General features: G+C 32.9%; 1 long non-coding RNA gene across 2 annotated transcripts in view; it reads left to right on the forward strand.

The window, feature by feature from the left end:
* LOC135277959 (uncharacterized) overlaps positions 1-15,136 on the forward strand; it is a 96,000-nt gene that overhangs the window by 53,465 nt on the left and 27,399 nt on the right. The window contains exons 2-3 of one of the 2 annotated variants that reach the window (XR_010345493.1): positions 2,041-2,108; positions 12,981-13,267. This is a non-coding gene — a long non-coding RNA (uncharacterized LOC135277959). Of the gene's footprint in view, positions 1-2,040; positions 2,109-12,980; positions 13,268-15,136 lie in introns of those variants that run through there. The other variant, XR_010345494.1, reaches the window with a different exon arrangement.

Raw genomic sequence — 15,136 nt, forward strand, 5'->3', positions numbered from 1 at the left:
GTATTCCTTTCAGTATTCCTAACTACAGTAGGGCTTAGGTGTAACCATGCCCCAAGTTTAAATGGATGCTCTTGACACAAAGACTAAGCTTGTATGAACGTAAATTCCATCATATGCGAAGTGAGGACACAGATGGGGTTTGGAAGCACTTTGACACCATAAGAGATCTTCTCTGAAATCAGTAAAGAGTATGTATTGGAGGACAGTGGTAGAAAGAATACAAATGCATAATATAGTCTCTAAAAGATGAGTGATGTGTGAATATGAGTGTGTGTGTGACAAGTAAATTCTGGATAAACGATATATGAAATACATGGCTTATGAGCTATGACTAAAGTAAAATGTTCTTTGAATTTGCCACTCACTTTTCAGCAAAAGATAATCCTAAAATAATCTTAAGTTTTAAAATAAAGCCCCAATTCAGAAATTACAATGTGTCTAGTCCAATATATTAATCAATATATTTATTCTTAACATAAAGCTTATTCTCACCTCTAAGCCATGATAAGTCCTGTAAATGGAAGTGTGTTCCTGGAGGAAAATAGGGTATTCCTGTCCATGCTCCCCAGTTTCTTCTTTTGTTTCTTTTAGCAGGGTTGAAGTGGGAGAAGGCAGGGGAGGTTGAGGGATAGAACAGATGGTTTTATTTTCTGGGTAGCTTTGCACTCCCTGAGCCTAAGAGTTGGTTAAGGTGACTTGTCCCTTTATGAGGGCATTTTTGGGAAATTCAGAGCCCATCTCTAAGGAACACACTCGGCAACAATCTTGGTTGTAACTCAGTCTCACTCTTGGTTTACTCTGCAGTTCTCTTCATAGCCTAGGTTTTCTTCTAAGGAAGAATGTTAAGTGTAGAGTATGGGCCATGAATGCCGTTCTCTCCTGGGTGAGTCAGGTACCAGTTCATTTTTCCTGGCTCCACTTAGTTTTAGAGAGCACATATCAGATATTTTCCACAGGCCTGGTGACACCCCCTCACAGGGTGTGATGATTAATTTTGTGTGTCAATTTGACTGGGCTCAGAAATTCCCAGGTGGCTGGTAAGACTTATTTCTAGGTGTGTCTGTGAGTATTTCCCCAGAAGCAATTAGCATTTGAATTAATAGATTTTGGAAAGAAAGTTCTCCCTCATCATTGTGAGTGGGCATCATCCAACACAATAAAGCCTGAACAGAAAAAAAAAGAGCCAGAAAAAAACTGAACTTGCTCTTTTTCTTTTTTAACTTGGATATTCATCTTCTTCTGCCCTCACACATAGGTGCTCCTAATTCTTGGGCCTTCAGACTCAGATTGAGTTACACCACCAGCTTTTCTGGTTCTCCATCTTGCAGGTGGTAGATCATGAGACTTTTTGGCATCTACAAATGCATAAGGCGATTATCTTAATAAGTCTCTTCTGTATAATATATATATATGTTGTGTGTATTATATATATATATTAGGGTTCATATATATACACACACATTATGTTTATATGTATTAGATATATTAGTAAGGGTTCATATGTATACATATATACACACACATTATGTATATATGTGTTAGTGTTCATACACACACACACATACACACACCCTATTGGTTCAGTTTCAGTTTAATATGCACATACACACACACTGTAATATATACATGTAATATATGAAATATATGTATTAGGGTTCTAATATGTATATCCTATTGTTTCAGTTTCAGTTATATATATATTAGGGTTCATATTTTATATATACATATCTGTCTGTCTATCTATCTATCTATTTCCTATTGGTTCAGTTTCTCTGGAAAACCTTAGCTAATAAACAAGGCATTAAGGTAAAATATATAGTATCTGTGAGTGCTCCCAACTTTGTGAGGGGAATAGCAGCATTCTTCATTTCTCTCTAAAAGTGTTTCTTCATATTTCTCACTCTCAACAACAACTTTTTCTTATTTCCCTCTTCTGGCCAACACTCCAATTTACTAAGGGGGCAATTATGCAAAGTCCATAATTGTTCTGTTAGTAAATTCTGTGTTTCAAATTGACTATATTATTTTTTTCCTTCACAGAATCTCCTATTTTACCATCTGTTACAACTTCATTGCAGGAAGTGTGAAAGAGAATGGAAATTGTGTTGGTAAGTACTTTGAAGCCAGATTGAAATATTTGGTCAAGTTTCTAAGGATTGAATATATTTCAAAGGAAATCTTACTTCCACATCCAAAAAAGGAAAATAAGAATGTTACTCACTGAAGTAGAGTCGGTAAGCTCAGAAGCCAGAATTCTTTCCCTCCTCTAACTCCCTGTCTCAGAGCGCCTATACAGAAAGCACTGGATGTGAAAAAACTCTTTTCAAAAATTTCTCCTAAAAACCATGTGATGAACAACCAGAAGATTTAAAATAAGAAAAAACAAAAAAATAAGATCTGTGTTGGGGAGACAATGAAGGTAATGAGATCAGTTATGAAATGAGAGAGTGGTAGAAGAAAAGGTACAAGAAGGGAAGAATTTGAGCACAATTTAAGAAAAAAATAGGTGTAGAGTGGGTGAGGAAAACAGAAAAAAAAAAAGGTAACTTTTATTGCGATAAGATATTTAACCCAATGTAGCAAAAGCTTGTTATTTCAAAACATAATCAACATAAAAATTATAAATGAGACACTGAAATTTTTTAGACTAAGTCTTTAAAATCTGGTGTGCATTTTATACTTATAGCATATCTCAATTTGGACTAGCCAAATTTAGTGGTCAATAGCTATATGTGGCTAGTGGCCAGGGCAGTTCTACAGCAGGATTTGGACAACCTTGGTTCACAGGTTCACTGGCCAAATCCAACCCAATGCCTGTTTTGGTATGGCTTGGAAGCTAAGAAGGATTTTTACATTTTTAAGTGGTTGATACAATCAGAAGAGGAATAGTATTTATATTATTTGATGTAGTATTAGGAATAGTATTATTGACATGATATGGAATTTAATTTTTTATATCTATAAATAAAGGTTTCTTGGGGCATAGCCATGCTCCTTTATTACATATTTTCTGTAGCAAATTTCTTGCTAAAAACAAGAGAGCCAATTAGTTTTGAGAAACTGTATGGCCCAAAAAGTATTTACTCTGTGGCCCCATACAAAAAAAAAAAAAAAAAATTAGTCTCTGACCTCTCCTTTGTAGGGCTAGCTCTCCAAGGACCTTGACCTCATATTTGCTTTCTTTGTTAGGCTTCAGAACATGGCTGATACACTATGGGACTCAATTATTTTAGAAGAGTATATATTTTATAAATTCAATTAAACAAACATTTATTTAAAAAAATGCAATTCTAAAAGACATACTCTTTGTCTAGAAATCTTATCTTAAAATTTTCCTAGTCACAGACACTATGTCACTAGAACAGAAAGGTGATAAAATATGAGTATTTAAGAACACAGGATTCTCCATTCGGATAATCTGAGTCCATGTTTCAGCTTTGTCCCATCTGTAAACCTGGTTAATTCCTAAACCCCTCTAACTCTCCATTTCAGTATCTGTAAAATGGAGCAAAATACTGCTTATTTCACAAAGATTTTGCATCAATTAAAATGATGTATGTAATTTAGTATAGTGATAGAAGCCAGCCAATATTTTAATTAATGTTAGATATTTTTACTACATATATACATATATAAAACAACTGCATATACATATTTACTACTATATATACAAATGTAAAACATAAAGTTATTTATTCCTTTCAATAGTTTTATTCACTTCTTTTGAAAGATGTGATATATTAATTAATAAGGTTTATAAAGCTGTATTTTAAGTATTTGTTCATTTTGAGAAATCTTAGCACAGCTGTATAAGTTAGTTAAAAATAGTTTGGACACCAAAACACATTACGAGCATACTCTAATTGCATGAGGCTTATAAATAAATGCAAATACACACTCTATTTACATGGAAATGAAAATATTCAAAGAGAAAAAGGTATGCATGTATAAGGGACATATTTATGTATAAGAAATATCACTTAGAAAGCTTTAATGATTTCGAGAATCATAAGCACACATGTTTAAGTAATATACTATACAACTTTACCCTATGCCCATAAAATATTTTTTAACCACAACTTTAATATTAATAGTTTAAATAATTTAAAATTAATAATTTTAATAAGTAAATATTTTAAATGAATGATATTAAATTAAGATGTTTAAATGTTATATTATTATATTTTATATTTTAGTAATACTCAAATCACATTTTTCCACTTATTTCCCTTGTTGAAATGTTAACATTACTGAAAATAATTCTTTGGACAGTTATGTTTAATTTAGGTTTTATGACTCCTCAGAGTGAAGAGAGGAAGAGTGTTGTAATTTTCTGGACATGGAGAATCATTTGCTATGGTAAACTGGATAAATGCTTGTGCTACCTCATGGGAGTAGGATAGAAAAGAGTAGCTGAATCTATTCTGCTGAGACGCCAAGGTCTCCATATTCTTTCAAAATCAATGGCCTTAGAGGGATCATGAATTGCTGAGGTAGAACAATCCTTGCTCCTCTTTATCTCTCATCTACTGCCTTTGAAATCAACTGGAGCTGCGTACTTGGAAGCAGCACAAAGGGTTAGGCTGGAAATAAAAATATGGCCTAGGATTTGTGATGCTCAAGTGATTCAGACTCATTTCTCCAATAGCTGCGGTTTTGAAATATGCTAGACTTATTGCTGATATACTGCAGTTCATAGTGTTCTAATTCATTTTGCAGAAGTAATCCTGCCCAGCTCGACCATTACTCTTTAAGGAAGAGCTTACACTTTGGTTCCATTTGAAATAACTCATTATTAAGTTCATAATACCTGATTTTATCAAATTATGCAGATACAAAAGGTTTCCATGCCCATTTTGCGGGCAACAACAAAGTAGGTAAAAACTCCCATGATAAGTAATGTTTATGTGTGATACAAAATGCACCTCCAACTTGCTGAAGCTTTCTCTTCCTTCATTGATGCAGTTTCTGTAATTCCGCATATCTCTTTCCTGACTAATTCAAAATGGGGATAATAAAGTCCCTTAGCTTCTTTACTCAGCATATAACAAAGTACACATATTATTTCATATATATAAAATTGTTATTTAAAAAATGATATTCTTGGTCTCTATTCAATTTTGTGGATGCACTGCACATATTACACTTTTGTCTCTGACAGAGAGCATGGTCTGTATTTACTTAATTTGTTTCATATTAGTATATATGAATTTTGTTTTATATTCATAGGCCATTTATTATCAGTTATGAGAATTTTGTCCCTACCTTTTCAGAAAAACCTCTAATATGTGCTATATGCCTTAGAAAAAAATCTGTAAGATATCTAAAAATAATTACCACTTTGTAGTATTTCACAGTAAAATATTATTGACTATTACTGAAATTATTATGCTGATAGTATTTTTCTTAAGGTGTAACAATGTTTTTAGTTTCATTTTGTGCATCAAAAGCAGAATTAAAGGGCCTGTTGTGGTGGCTCACACCTGAAATCCCAAGGCAGGTAGATCAGCTGAGCTCAGGAATTTGAAACCAGCCTGGCCAATCTTGTGAAACCTCAAATCTACTAAAAATTCAAAAATTAGTTGGGCGTGTGGGTGCACTCCTGTAATCCCAACTATTCATGTGACTGAGGTTGGAGAATCACTTGACCCAGGAGGGGGAGATTGCAGCGAGCCAAGATTGAGCCACTGCATACTAGCCTGGGCGACAGAGCAAGACTACCTACGGAAAAAAAAAAAAAAAAAGAGGTTTAAAATTTTTAAACATTATCATGATAAAATGGTCACTAAAAACAATAATAAAGTAACTATATTGCCCTCAAATTATTTGCATGTAATGATTTTTTTTTCCTAAAAAAGTTCAGATAGATTTAAATAAGAGAAGCTCACCATTTAATGTGAAGAGAGATATGACAAAAGGCCTAAAATTAACTAATTTAATACTGCTCATAAACATATAAGGAGTGCTATAATTTTTTAAATAATATCAGATTAAAAAAAATTCTAAAATGATCATCATGCAAAGTGATATTTATGTAGGTTACTGTTAGTTAGCTTCAGTACAAAACAATCATTTGGTTTCTTGAGACTATAGTCATACATTGAGTACTTTCTCATTTTAAGTTAAACTGCTATCACTAATCATGAAGGAACAAAGATGTGTCCAAATTTTGAAGGAACATGGGTGTCCCAAACCTCAGATAATGAATTTTAGCTCTCTCTGGAGAAAGGCCTTTCCTGTATGTAGTCTGGCAATATTCCAAGATTTCTTTTTAAAAGTAACTCCATATGTGTATTGAAAATAAGCTAGTGATGTTTTAAATCAACTGGAAAGAGAGGCTGTTCTTTTCAATATTTTTTTCCTGAGCTAAACTTTGAAGTGCAGCATTTGGGGATTATGAAGGTTTGGGTTACCTGCTGAATGAAGGCATGGAAAATTATTTGAAAGTACTCTTTTTAAAAAATGTACTTTAAACTCATGAAATATCACCTGTGGTTAAGAAAAGATATGCAACTCAAGCATTTTATCAATCTAAAGAGAAAGAGTTAATTTTAAACTGTGATTATATTTTCCAAATTTTCTATGGCTACAGGATTATAATCAAAAGTTTGTGGTTCACTTATTTCAAAGGCAGGGGATAATGGGGATGAGTAAATGCTATTAAATTAAAGAAAATGTGGGTAAATTTATAATGAGTTAGGTATTGTGAGCAAAACTGAACCAAAGAATACAGCTCACAATACTCTAATGATTGTTTCACAACAGGCATTTTAAGTGATTTCATTTTCAAATAAATTCAACTTGTATGTATTTTCTTGTAATCTGTTTTGAATTGACTTGATGCATTCAAAGGCTTGATGTGTGTGTGTGTGTGTGTGTGTATAAAATACACACACATATATATATATATATATATAGATTCCATTGGCAATATTTTACCTAGAGAAAAAAGTTGCTAGCATTGCTAAATTTGTATTATTTAACTATAAAGTAAAATGTATTTGAATAATCATACTTTTTTGGAAAGCAAAGGAACCATAATAATACATGGCTCATTTACATCATAAAAGATATTTTTTACCTAAGATATCACAGACACACCTGCTACAATTAGATATTGTCAACAAGTATTTTGAAAGATTTGAATGTCTGTATAATTAAATATTTACTTTAGTATGCAAAACATTTGATAATAATCAAAGAGGAAGATGATTAAACCATCTATATAACAGCAATATTTCAATGATTAAAAAAATCAAAGCTTCTGATATTTATCAAAGTAAATAGTAATTGTATCAAAAGTCATACTTCATCAAAAATGTAAAGAAATTTCTTCAGATACTTCCAAATTAAGTTGACTTTCATAAATAGGTAAATTGTTTTTAATTTATACAATTTAAACGTGCATGTGGTATGGTTTATAACTCATCATAAACCTATAACTTTCATTAGAATATATGTTTTATTAAATGAAGAAATACTCACTATCTGCACCTTCCAGAGAGTGGGCATTGTGCTAAGCCCTGAGGAGCCAGTGAAACTGAAATATGATACATATTTGTATTGATAAGAGTAAGGAGAAAAAAATAATGCAGAGAAGGAAACTATACTACTTTGAGTGTGTTGTATGTGGTGGGTTGTTGAAATTTTTTTATATAGAGGCTAGAAAGCATCTCTGAAGTGACTTTTGAGTAAAAAGCTAAGGAGGCTTAGAAAAGTGGAGGTTGTAGATATTGGGAGTTAGAGTGTTCCCATCCAAAGCTAACACACAGGAATGTCTGTTGTGTTCTGTGATCAATTTGGAGACCACTGTGGCTGTAGTTTAATGAAAAAGAGTGAAGGAAGTTACAGGAGATTTCTGACAGTTATGAGGTCAAGAGCAGGTAGGACCTTGAAGGCCATACAATAACTTTGGATTTTAATTAGAGTGAGTTAGAGGATTTTGAGCAGAGGAGTGACATAATGTGACCTAGGTTTCAGCAGACGACTCCTGAAAATCAGCAAGGGTGGTGGCAGCAAGACCATTTGGGAACCCATTACAACAATCGGGAAGAGATGATGGTCTCTTGAACAGTGGATGACGGTGATGATGGCAGAGATGTCAGGAAGTGGCTGATACAGTATTTTGAAAGCAGCGCCAACAGGGTTGGATATACAATATGATGTAGAATATAAGAGAAAAAGAAGAGACAAGGTAGGCAGGAGATGAGGTTGGAAGGATGAGATAGTCATTGACTGTGATGGAGATGACTGTTAGAGCATCAGGCTGGGTGAGAAAACATTTGGGATTCTGATCTGGACACTCTATTAATAGTAGGCAATTGTTTATACAAGGCTAGAACCAATGTAGAAGTCCAGAAGCCCAGAATTAAAGATATACATTTGAAAGTCATTAGAAATATAGATTGTATTTAAAACAAGTAGACTAAATGAGATCACCTCGTGAATGGTATAGACAAATTAATATACAATTCCTGATAGATAAATATGCAATTCCTTATTATAAAATAAACATAGTCTTTGTTATTTCCTTTTTATATTTTGCAGCTACATATACATATATATATACACATATATAACATATAACTTAGTAGACAAAACTAGACAATGCCATCTCAAGAAAAAATAGTATGATGTTGACAAGAAAAGTAAAGGAGAACTGGTAGAATTGCTACAAATAATCCCAAGAGCAATTTACTACTGTGTATATAGCTGAAAATGTGTATGCCCAATGACTTAAAATGTCCACCTACGGACATAAGAAAATGTTATAAATAATTTTATCATATATCCCCAAAATACTTATATTAGAATTTTTATTAAACAATTGCAACTCACTATCTAGTAGAAGAGAAATGGAAGAATACAAGTTAGCATTTCTGAACAATGGAATATTATACAACTGCCAACTATATAAGCTAGGACTATATATATCAACATTTTGGTTGGTGAACAAACATAATATTGAGTCAACAAGCAAAGTGTATATATTTTATACATTTTTAATATTATTTTATGTCAAAAGAAAAAAAGTTATGATATATATACATATATATGTTGTCCTAAATACAAAAGAATTCATAACTTCAGAATTAACTATTATTATTTTTACTGGGGCATAAGACTGAAAAGAGGAACACAGAGGATTGCAATATTATTGGAATTGATTCTTTTCTCAAAAATATGATGCAACTGTAGCAGAATGTTTTTACGTCTTCCTTGTGGTGTGTTATCCTATGTTCTTTTCCACATTATCTTTTTGAACAAATTATGAAGTGTGTTTGTGTGTATTGGTGTTTAGGAACTCTCCCAGATTTTGAGTCATTATTCTACAGAGTTGGATTGCTACTAGAACTATTAGATCAACTGTGATACACTTGGCTCTTAGTAAAATATTTTACTAAACTCTATTATTAGCTGCTCTCAGTGAAAAAGGATTTTCTTTCTGCTGGTTTCCATAGTCAAATATAAAATCATAGCATAACACAGACCAAAGGCAAAGGGTAGAAACAAGCTACCTCTTAAAATAAAAACACCAGTCCTCCTCCAACTTTGGAACCTGACATAAACATCATGCAGAGAAAACTCACAAACAACAGATGTTATTGTTCACTTTTCACTTGTTGATACTAAACAAGAACACCGCTGTTGATACTAAACAAGATCCATAAACACAGACTGTGTTTATGGATCACAGTTTAAATGGTAAGATGGTATATTCCGGTACTGTACTTCTAAATATTTTATGATAGAAAGCATTTATGATGGAGAATCATTTTCTTCACAAAATGTTAGGACTCCTCTAGTATTTTGTTTATTTTAACACAAAGGAATACTACACCTTTAACCTGTACTGATATGAAAAATAATAAACGTGTAGTGACACAAAAGGATTTTTGTGGAAAGTAAATGATTTTATTTTCAGAGAGGTAAACATTCAATAAAACATGTGAGATATGTTTAATTTTTAGTATTGTACACAGTAAGATTCTCAAAATATAATTTATTAGTATAATTAATAAACAAATATGAAAAATCCTCAAATTTAGTTAACTTGAATATTAGAAATATTCAAAAAATTATATATTACAAATATGGATCATTACTAATATACATTTTTAAAACCATTTGTGAAACTTATGTTAATTTTCCATGAGGTCTAATTAGGTTGCATTACAGACACTTTAATATTTACATGAAATAAATTACTTCTCTAGCTTCTTTGTTTAATTCTTCATAGCCAACTTGCAAATGCCTGCTGTTGATAACAAGGATGTGAGAAAGTGGAAGCTTTCATTGCGGTGACTTTTCTTTTACCTCAATCAAAATAGTGCATTTACTTAGCATGTGAGCTACGGCAGATTTAAGTTCTTTAATTTCTCATTTTCTCTGTCTTTAAAACAAGGCTAATTGTTTTGCAATAGTTCAGTGGGATAATACCTAAAAGTATTAGGTGTTTGGCACCTGGTAAGCACTTAGATCTCATCTATTCACAGCTTAATTATCATTGGGTATTTTCTGTTGCTGAAAAGGAACTCATTTTCTAAATAGTCTCTGGTTTCTCAGCATGCACCTTGGACCCACGTCAATAGATTTTTCTTATTTAACAGTTATTTAGATCATTTAGAAAAATCACACCTGATTAAGTCCCTTCTGTAATTAAAACCCTGAAGAATTTTCAATTACTTGTAGGGCACAGATCAAAAATCCCTAACATACTCTTTAATGTCCTGCATTACATGGCCTTGCCTTCCTCAATCAGCCTCATCCTCATAATTTTTCTCACTGCTTTTGCCTTACAGTCACACATTGTCCATTTTAGGGTCCTCAAAAATCCTCCACCTTCTCCTTACTTTAGGACAATCACATACACATTCAACCCTTCTCTCATGTTAATTCCCACTTCCCCTTTGGATCCATCTTCTAAATTCAATTTCTATGAATCGTCCTGATAATCTGTGATGGCTCCTGCTCAGGTCAGCACTGGTCTATAATACCTACTTCTTAATTTTTCTTTGTGGTTAGTTTTATTGTGAGGTGGTATTTTAATATATTAACAAAATGAGTTTTCCACATAGAAAGTGTATGATGAGTTACAGTAAGCCTCATTACACCCCCTCCAATTACCCATGACTATATAAAGTTCTCCTAGGCTGGAGCAGCGCGAGGGGGAAATCCTAGAGGAAACAAGAGAGCACAGCCCTTATTGGTTCCCACAGAGAAGATAGGTGGGGAAGCAGGCAACAAGAAGAGCACATAAGTTTGGGAACTTTTAAGAGTTTAGGAAATTCAGGAGCTTAAAAAACCTCCTAGTCCTGTAGATGAAGTTGCAGAAGTAGTCAAATCCTAAAGTTTCTCACCCTGCAGTGTGTTGTGCAGGAGAAAAGTCCCAGTGATGTTTCTCGGTGTTTGACTCTGAAACATCACACTTCTTTGCAGTCCTAGAAAACTGTGGGTAGGTTTCAAACCATTTTCAGCAAAGGTGGGCGTAAATTATGAAGACCCTCTGTTATCATCACCACTATGTCAATGATGTTGGCCACTATGTCTGGGTTGGGAACCGAGCAATCTATGAAACTTGGGCAACTCCATAGAGAAAATGTTTCTACTAATAAATTAGGGGCCATAATACAGCTGAAATTCAAATATAAGAAGATAATACAGTTACTTTATTACAATGTAGCTTTATTGAATATATTTGTTTTGGCTTTTTAAATATTATTTAACTCCATGGTATACTCTAAGCTCTGTAAAGAGAGGCACTTTGTTTCTCTATTTGCATCTACCTTCAGAACCCAGTACAACCTTTGGCACAAGTAAATGAATATTGAATATTATAAAAAAGCTAGACTTATTGGCAAAGATGTTGCCACTTCAGGCTAGATCACTTAACTCATCTGGCCTCCAGTTCTCACCTTGGTAAAACAGGGGTAATAACACTTACATTACTTGGTGTTCTGAGGGTTAATATGAAATAATGTATGTAAATGTACTAGGCCATTTTTGCATCACTATAAAGAAATGCCTGAGGTTGGGTAATTTATAATGGAAAGAGGTTTAATTGGCTCACAGTTCTGCAGGCTGTGTAAGCATAGCTCCAGCATTTGCTGGGCTTCAGCAGATGGAGTGAGGGCCTCAGGTAGATTAAAATCATAAAGGAAGGCAAAGCAGGGGCAGGCATGTCACAGGGTGAGAGCAGGAGAGCGAAGAGGGGAATGTTCCAGATTTTTAACAACCAAACCTTGTATGAACTAAATTGAGTTAGAACCCCTTTATCACCAAAGGGCTGTACTAAGTCATTCGTGAGGGATCTGCCCTCATGATTCAATCACCAGTCCCCATCACCCATCAAGCCCCAACTCCAACACTGGGAATCACATTTCAACATGAGATTTGCATGGGACAAACATCCAGACCACATCAGCACATTGTATATGCAGTTTATTTATTTAAGCTCCTTTATTTTCTTTTAAAGGATTTTTTTTCTAAGCTACTCTAAAATCAGAAAATATTTCTTGACTTTTTATTGTAGCAAATAAAACAATACCTATAATATTATATAGCAGTGTATAAAACTTCTTTAGAATTGGAAACATCCTTACACATCTTTATAGATGTATGTATCTAAAGAAACTATAATTTTCTTATTGGTCACTAAGTCAATTACTCACTGCACTTAAGTTGTTTTCTGAAATATTTTAAGAAATATTACATCTATTTAAATGAATGAATTAATATTTAGGGAATCATTCCTTTCTGAATTAATGGATTTTTGCAGAGATTAAAAAAGGTTTAGCAGTCAGATTATCTGACATAGCTACTGTTATGAACTGAATTGTGCTCTCTCAAAATTTCATATATTGAAACCTTAACTTCCATCTTTCAAATTGTGACTGTATTTCAAATTAGGACCTTTAAAGAGATGTTAAAATGAAGCCATTAGGGTAGACTGTAACTCAACATAACTGGTGTTTTTATAGAAAGAGGAGATGAGAACACCAAGAGACAGCAGGAGTACCCATGCACAGAGAAAAACGTCGTGTAAAGACACAAGAAGGTGGCTACCTGTAAGTCAAAGAGAGGCCTCAGAAGAAACCAAATCTGCTACCACTATCATGGACTTTCAGTCTCCAGGACTGTGTGAAAATAAATTTTTGTTTGAGCCACCCAGTCTGAGGAATTTTATGACAGCCCAGCAAATAAATACAACTACTATGAGTATTATTTGTCTTTCTATAATGCTCTACAATGTCAAACAAAATTTAATTGGAATTCATTCTTGGGTACATATGTAAGAAAAATGTATGCTGATATTCACTATAAATATATTCATACCAGCTTTATTCATAGTAGCCCCCAACTGGAAACAACTGAAGTGAACATCATGAAATAGGATAAATAAATTGTGGTGTATTCACACAGTGGAATATGACACAGCTCTAATGGAAAAACAAAAGCTGATACATGCAAGAGACAGGATGAATCTCAAAATAGAATTTAAAAAAAAAATTTAACTTCTGTGGGTACTTAATAGGCATGTGTATTTATGGGGTACATGAATTATTTTGATACAGGTATATAATGTGTAATGGTCACATCAGGGTAAATGGAGTGTCAATTGCCTCAAGCATTTATCCTTTCTTTGTGTTACAAACAATTCAATTATACTGGTTTAGCTAATTTAAAATGTACAATAAATAAAATTTTGATGGAAGGAAACTAGACACAACAGAATAGATGCCATGTGTATTTAAATTACCTTTAGAAACTAATTTATTATGTTACAAGTCAGAATAATGTTTACACTGGGTAGGTGGTTACTGAGTGGAAAAAGAGGCATAAAAGGTAAACGTGCTGAAAATTTTGTGCATATGGTCTGGTTCGTGGTTACATGAGTGACTATGTAAGCTTTTTCTTAAAAAAAATCATGGAGCCGAACATTTAATATTAGCATGATTTATGTATGCTGTATCTCAATTTTATAAAAGAAAAAATCACCCATTTAATTCTATTTTTAAAAGATAGATATTCCATGACAAATAGGTGACTGCGTTTACATCATATCTTTAGTACTTCTTTAATTTGGGAATTATAATTTGAGTGGGAACCTGGAAGGCATACATTTTGCTTAGATAGCACTTTCTTGAAAATGATACCTGTTTTTAAAGTTTGGTAGAATTTTCCTAAACATCTGATCTTTCACATTTTTTCCCTGCACATGTTACTCCCTATTTGCACAAGATGTATTCTTAGTCTGTCCTCTCCTCTGGACCTTTACCACCAACATGGAAAATTACTTGTTTTTCAGAGACTGTTCAAATGTCACGTCAGAGTCCTCCTTCTACAGCCATAGGCAGTAAGTTAGCTCTCTATATTCTTAAAATTCTCTTAGTGTATTGTAATATGTTTGTATGTGTGCCTTCCATACACAAAAGATTTCCAAATTGTTTATTGAATGAATACATTAATGAAATAAATTGCATATGGTGTCAACCATAGGGTAAGAACGAGGTTGGCTCTTTGAATTATGTAACAGAACATTATTATTATTATTACTTTGATCAGGGAAGAGCTATCCTCTTTTATTACTCACATGGTAATTTGTACATTTCTTCCGATAGCTTGAATAAAAGTATAATTTATATGTCAATCTCTGCTACATGCTATAAAATGCCACAAGTGCAGCACTGTGCTTTATTTATTCTTATTTTCCCATTACTGCACTTAGTTCTATTATAGGCAGTTGCTGGCACTTCATAAATGTTTGTCATATGATTATGAATCAATGAATTTAGAAGCAGTCAGTTAAACAATGAATGCAAAAAGCTGTCATACTTATCCATTCATGAAATTTACCATACTATCAGTTAACATTTTCTGAGCTGAGTTGAAATTTTCTGAAAGTCTTTAATGTCAGAGTACAATTTGTATCAGAAAAATGTAAAAGCCACTCAATGGACACTAAAATTTTTCTAGTAAACACTGAAAAATAAAAAGTTTAATTAAGTAAAATCAAAATTATAAAAATAAGTTTACTTAGTCTTGGATTTAACAAAAATTTTCAATGGTAAGTCTTATAATAAAGAATTAATAAAACATTGGTTTGCTAATATGTATGTCTTTCCTAAACTGTATA

This window comes from Aotus nancymaae, unplaced genomic scaffold, assembly GCF_030222135.1.
Source record: "Aotus nancymaae isolate 86718 unplaced genomic scaffold, 86718_ANA_hifiasm-v0.15.2.pri h1tg000036l, whole genome shotgun sequence".
Lineage (NCBI taxonomy): Eukaryota > Metazoa > Chordata > Mammalia > Primates > Aotidae > Aotus > Aotus nancymaae.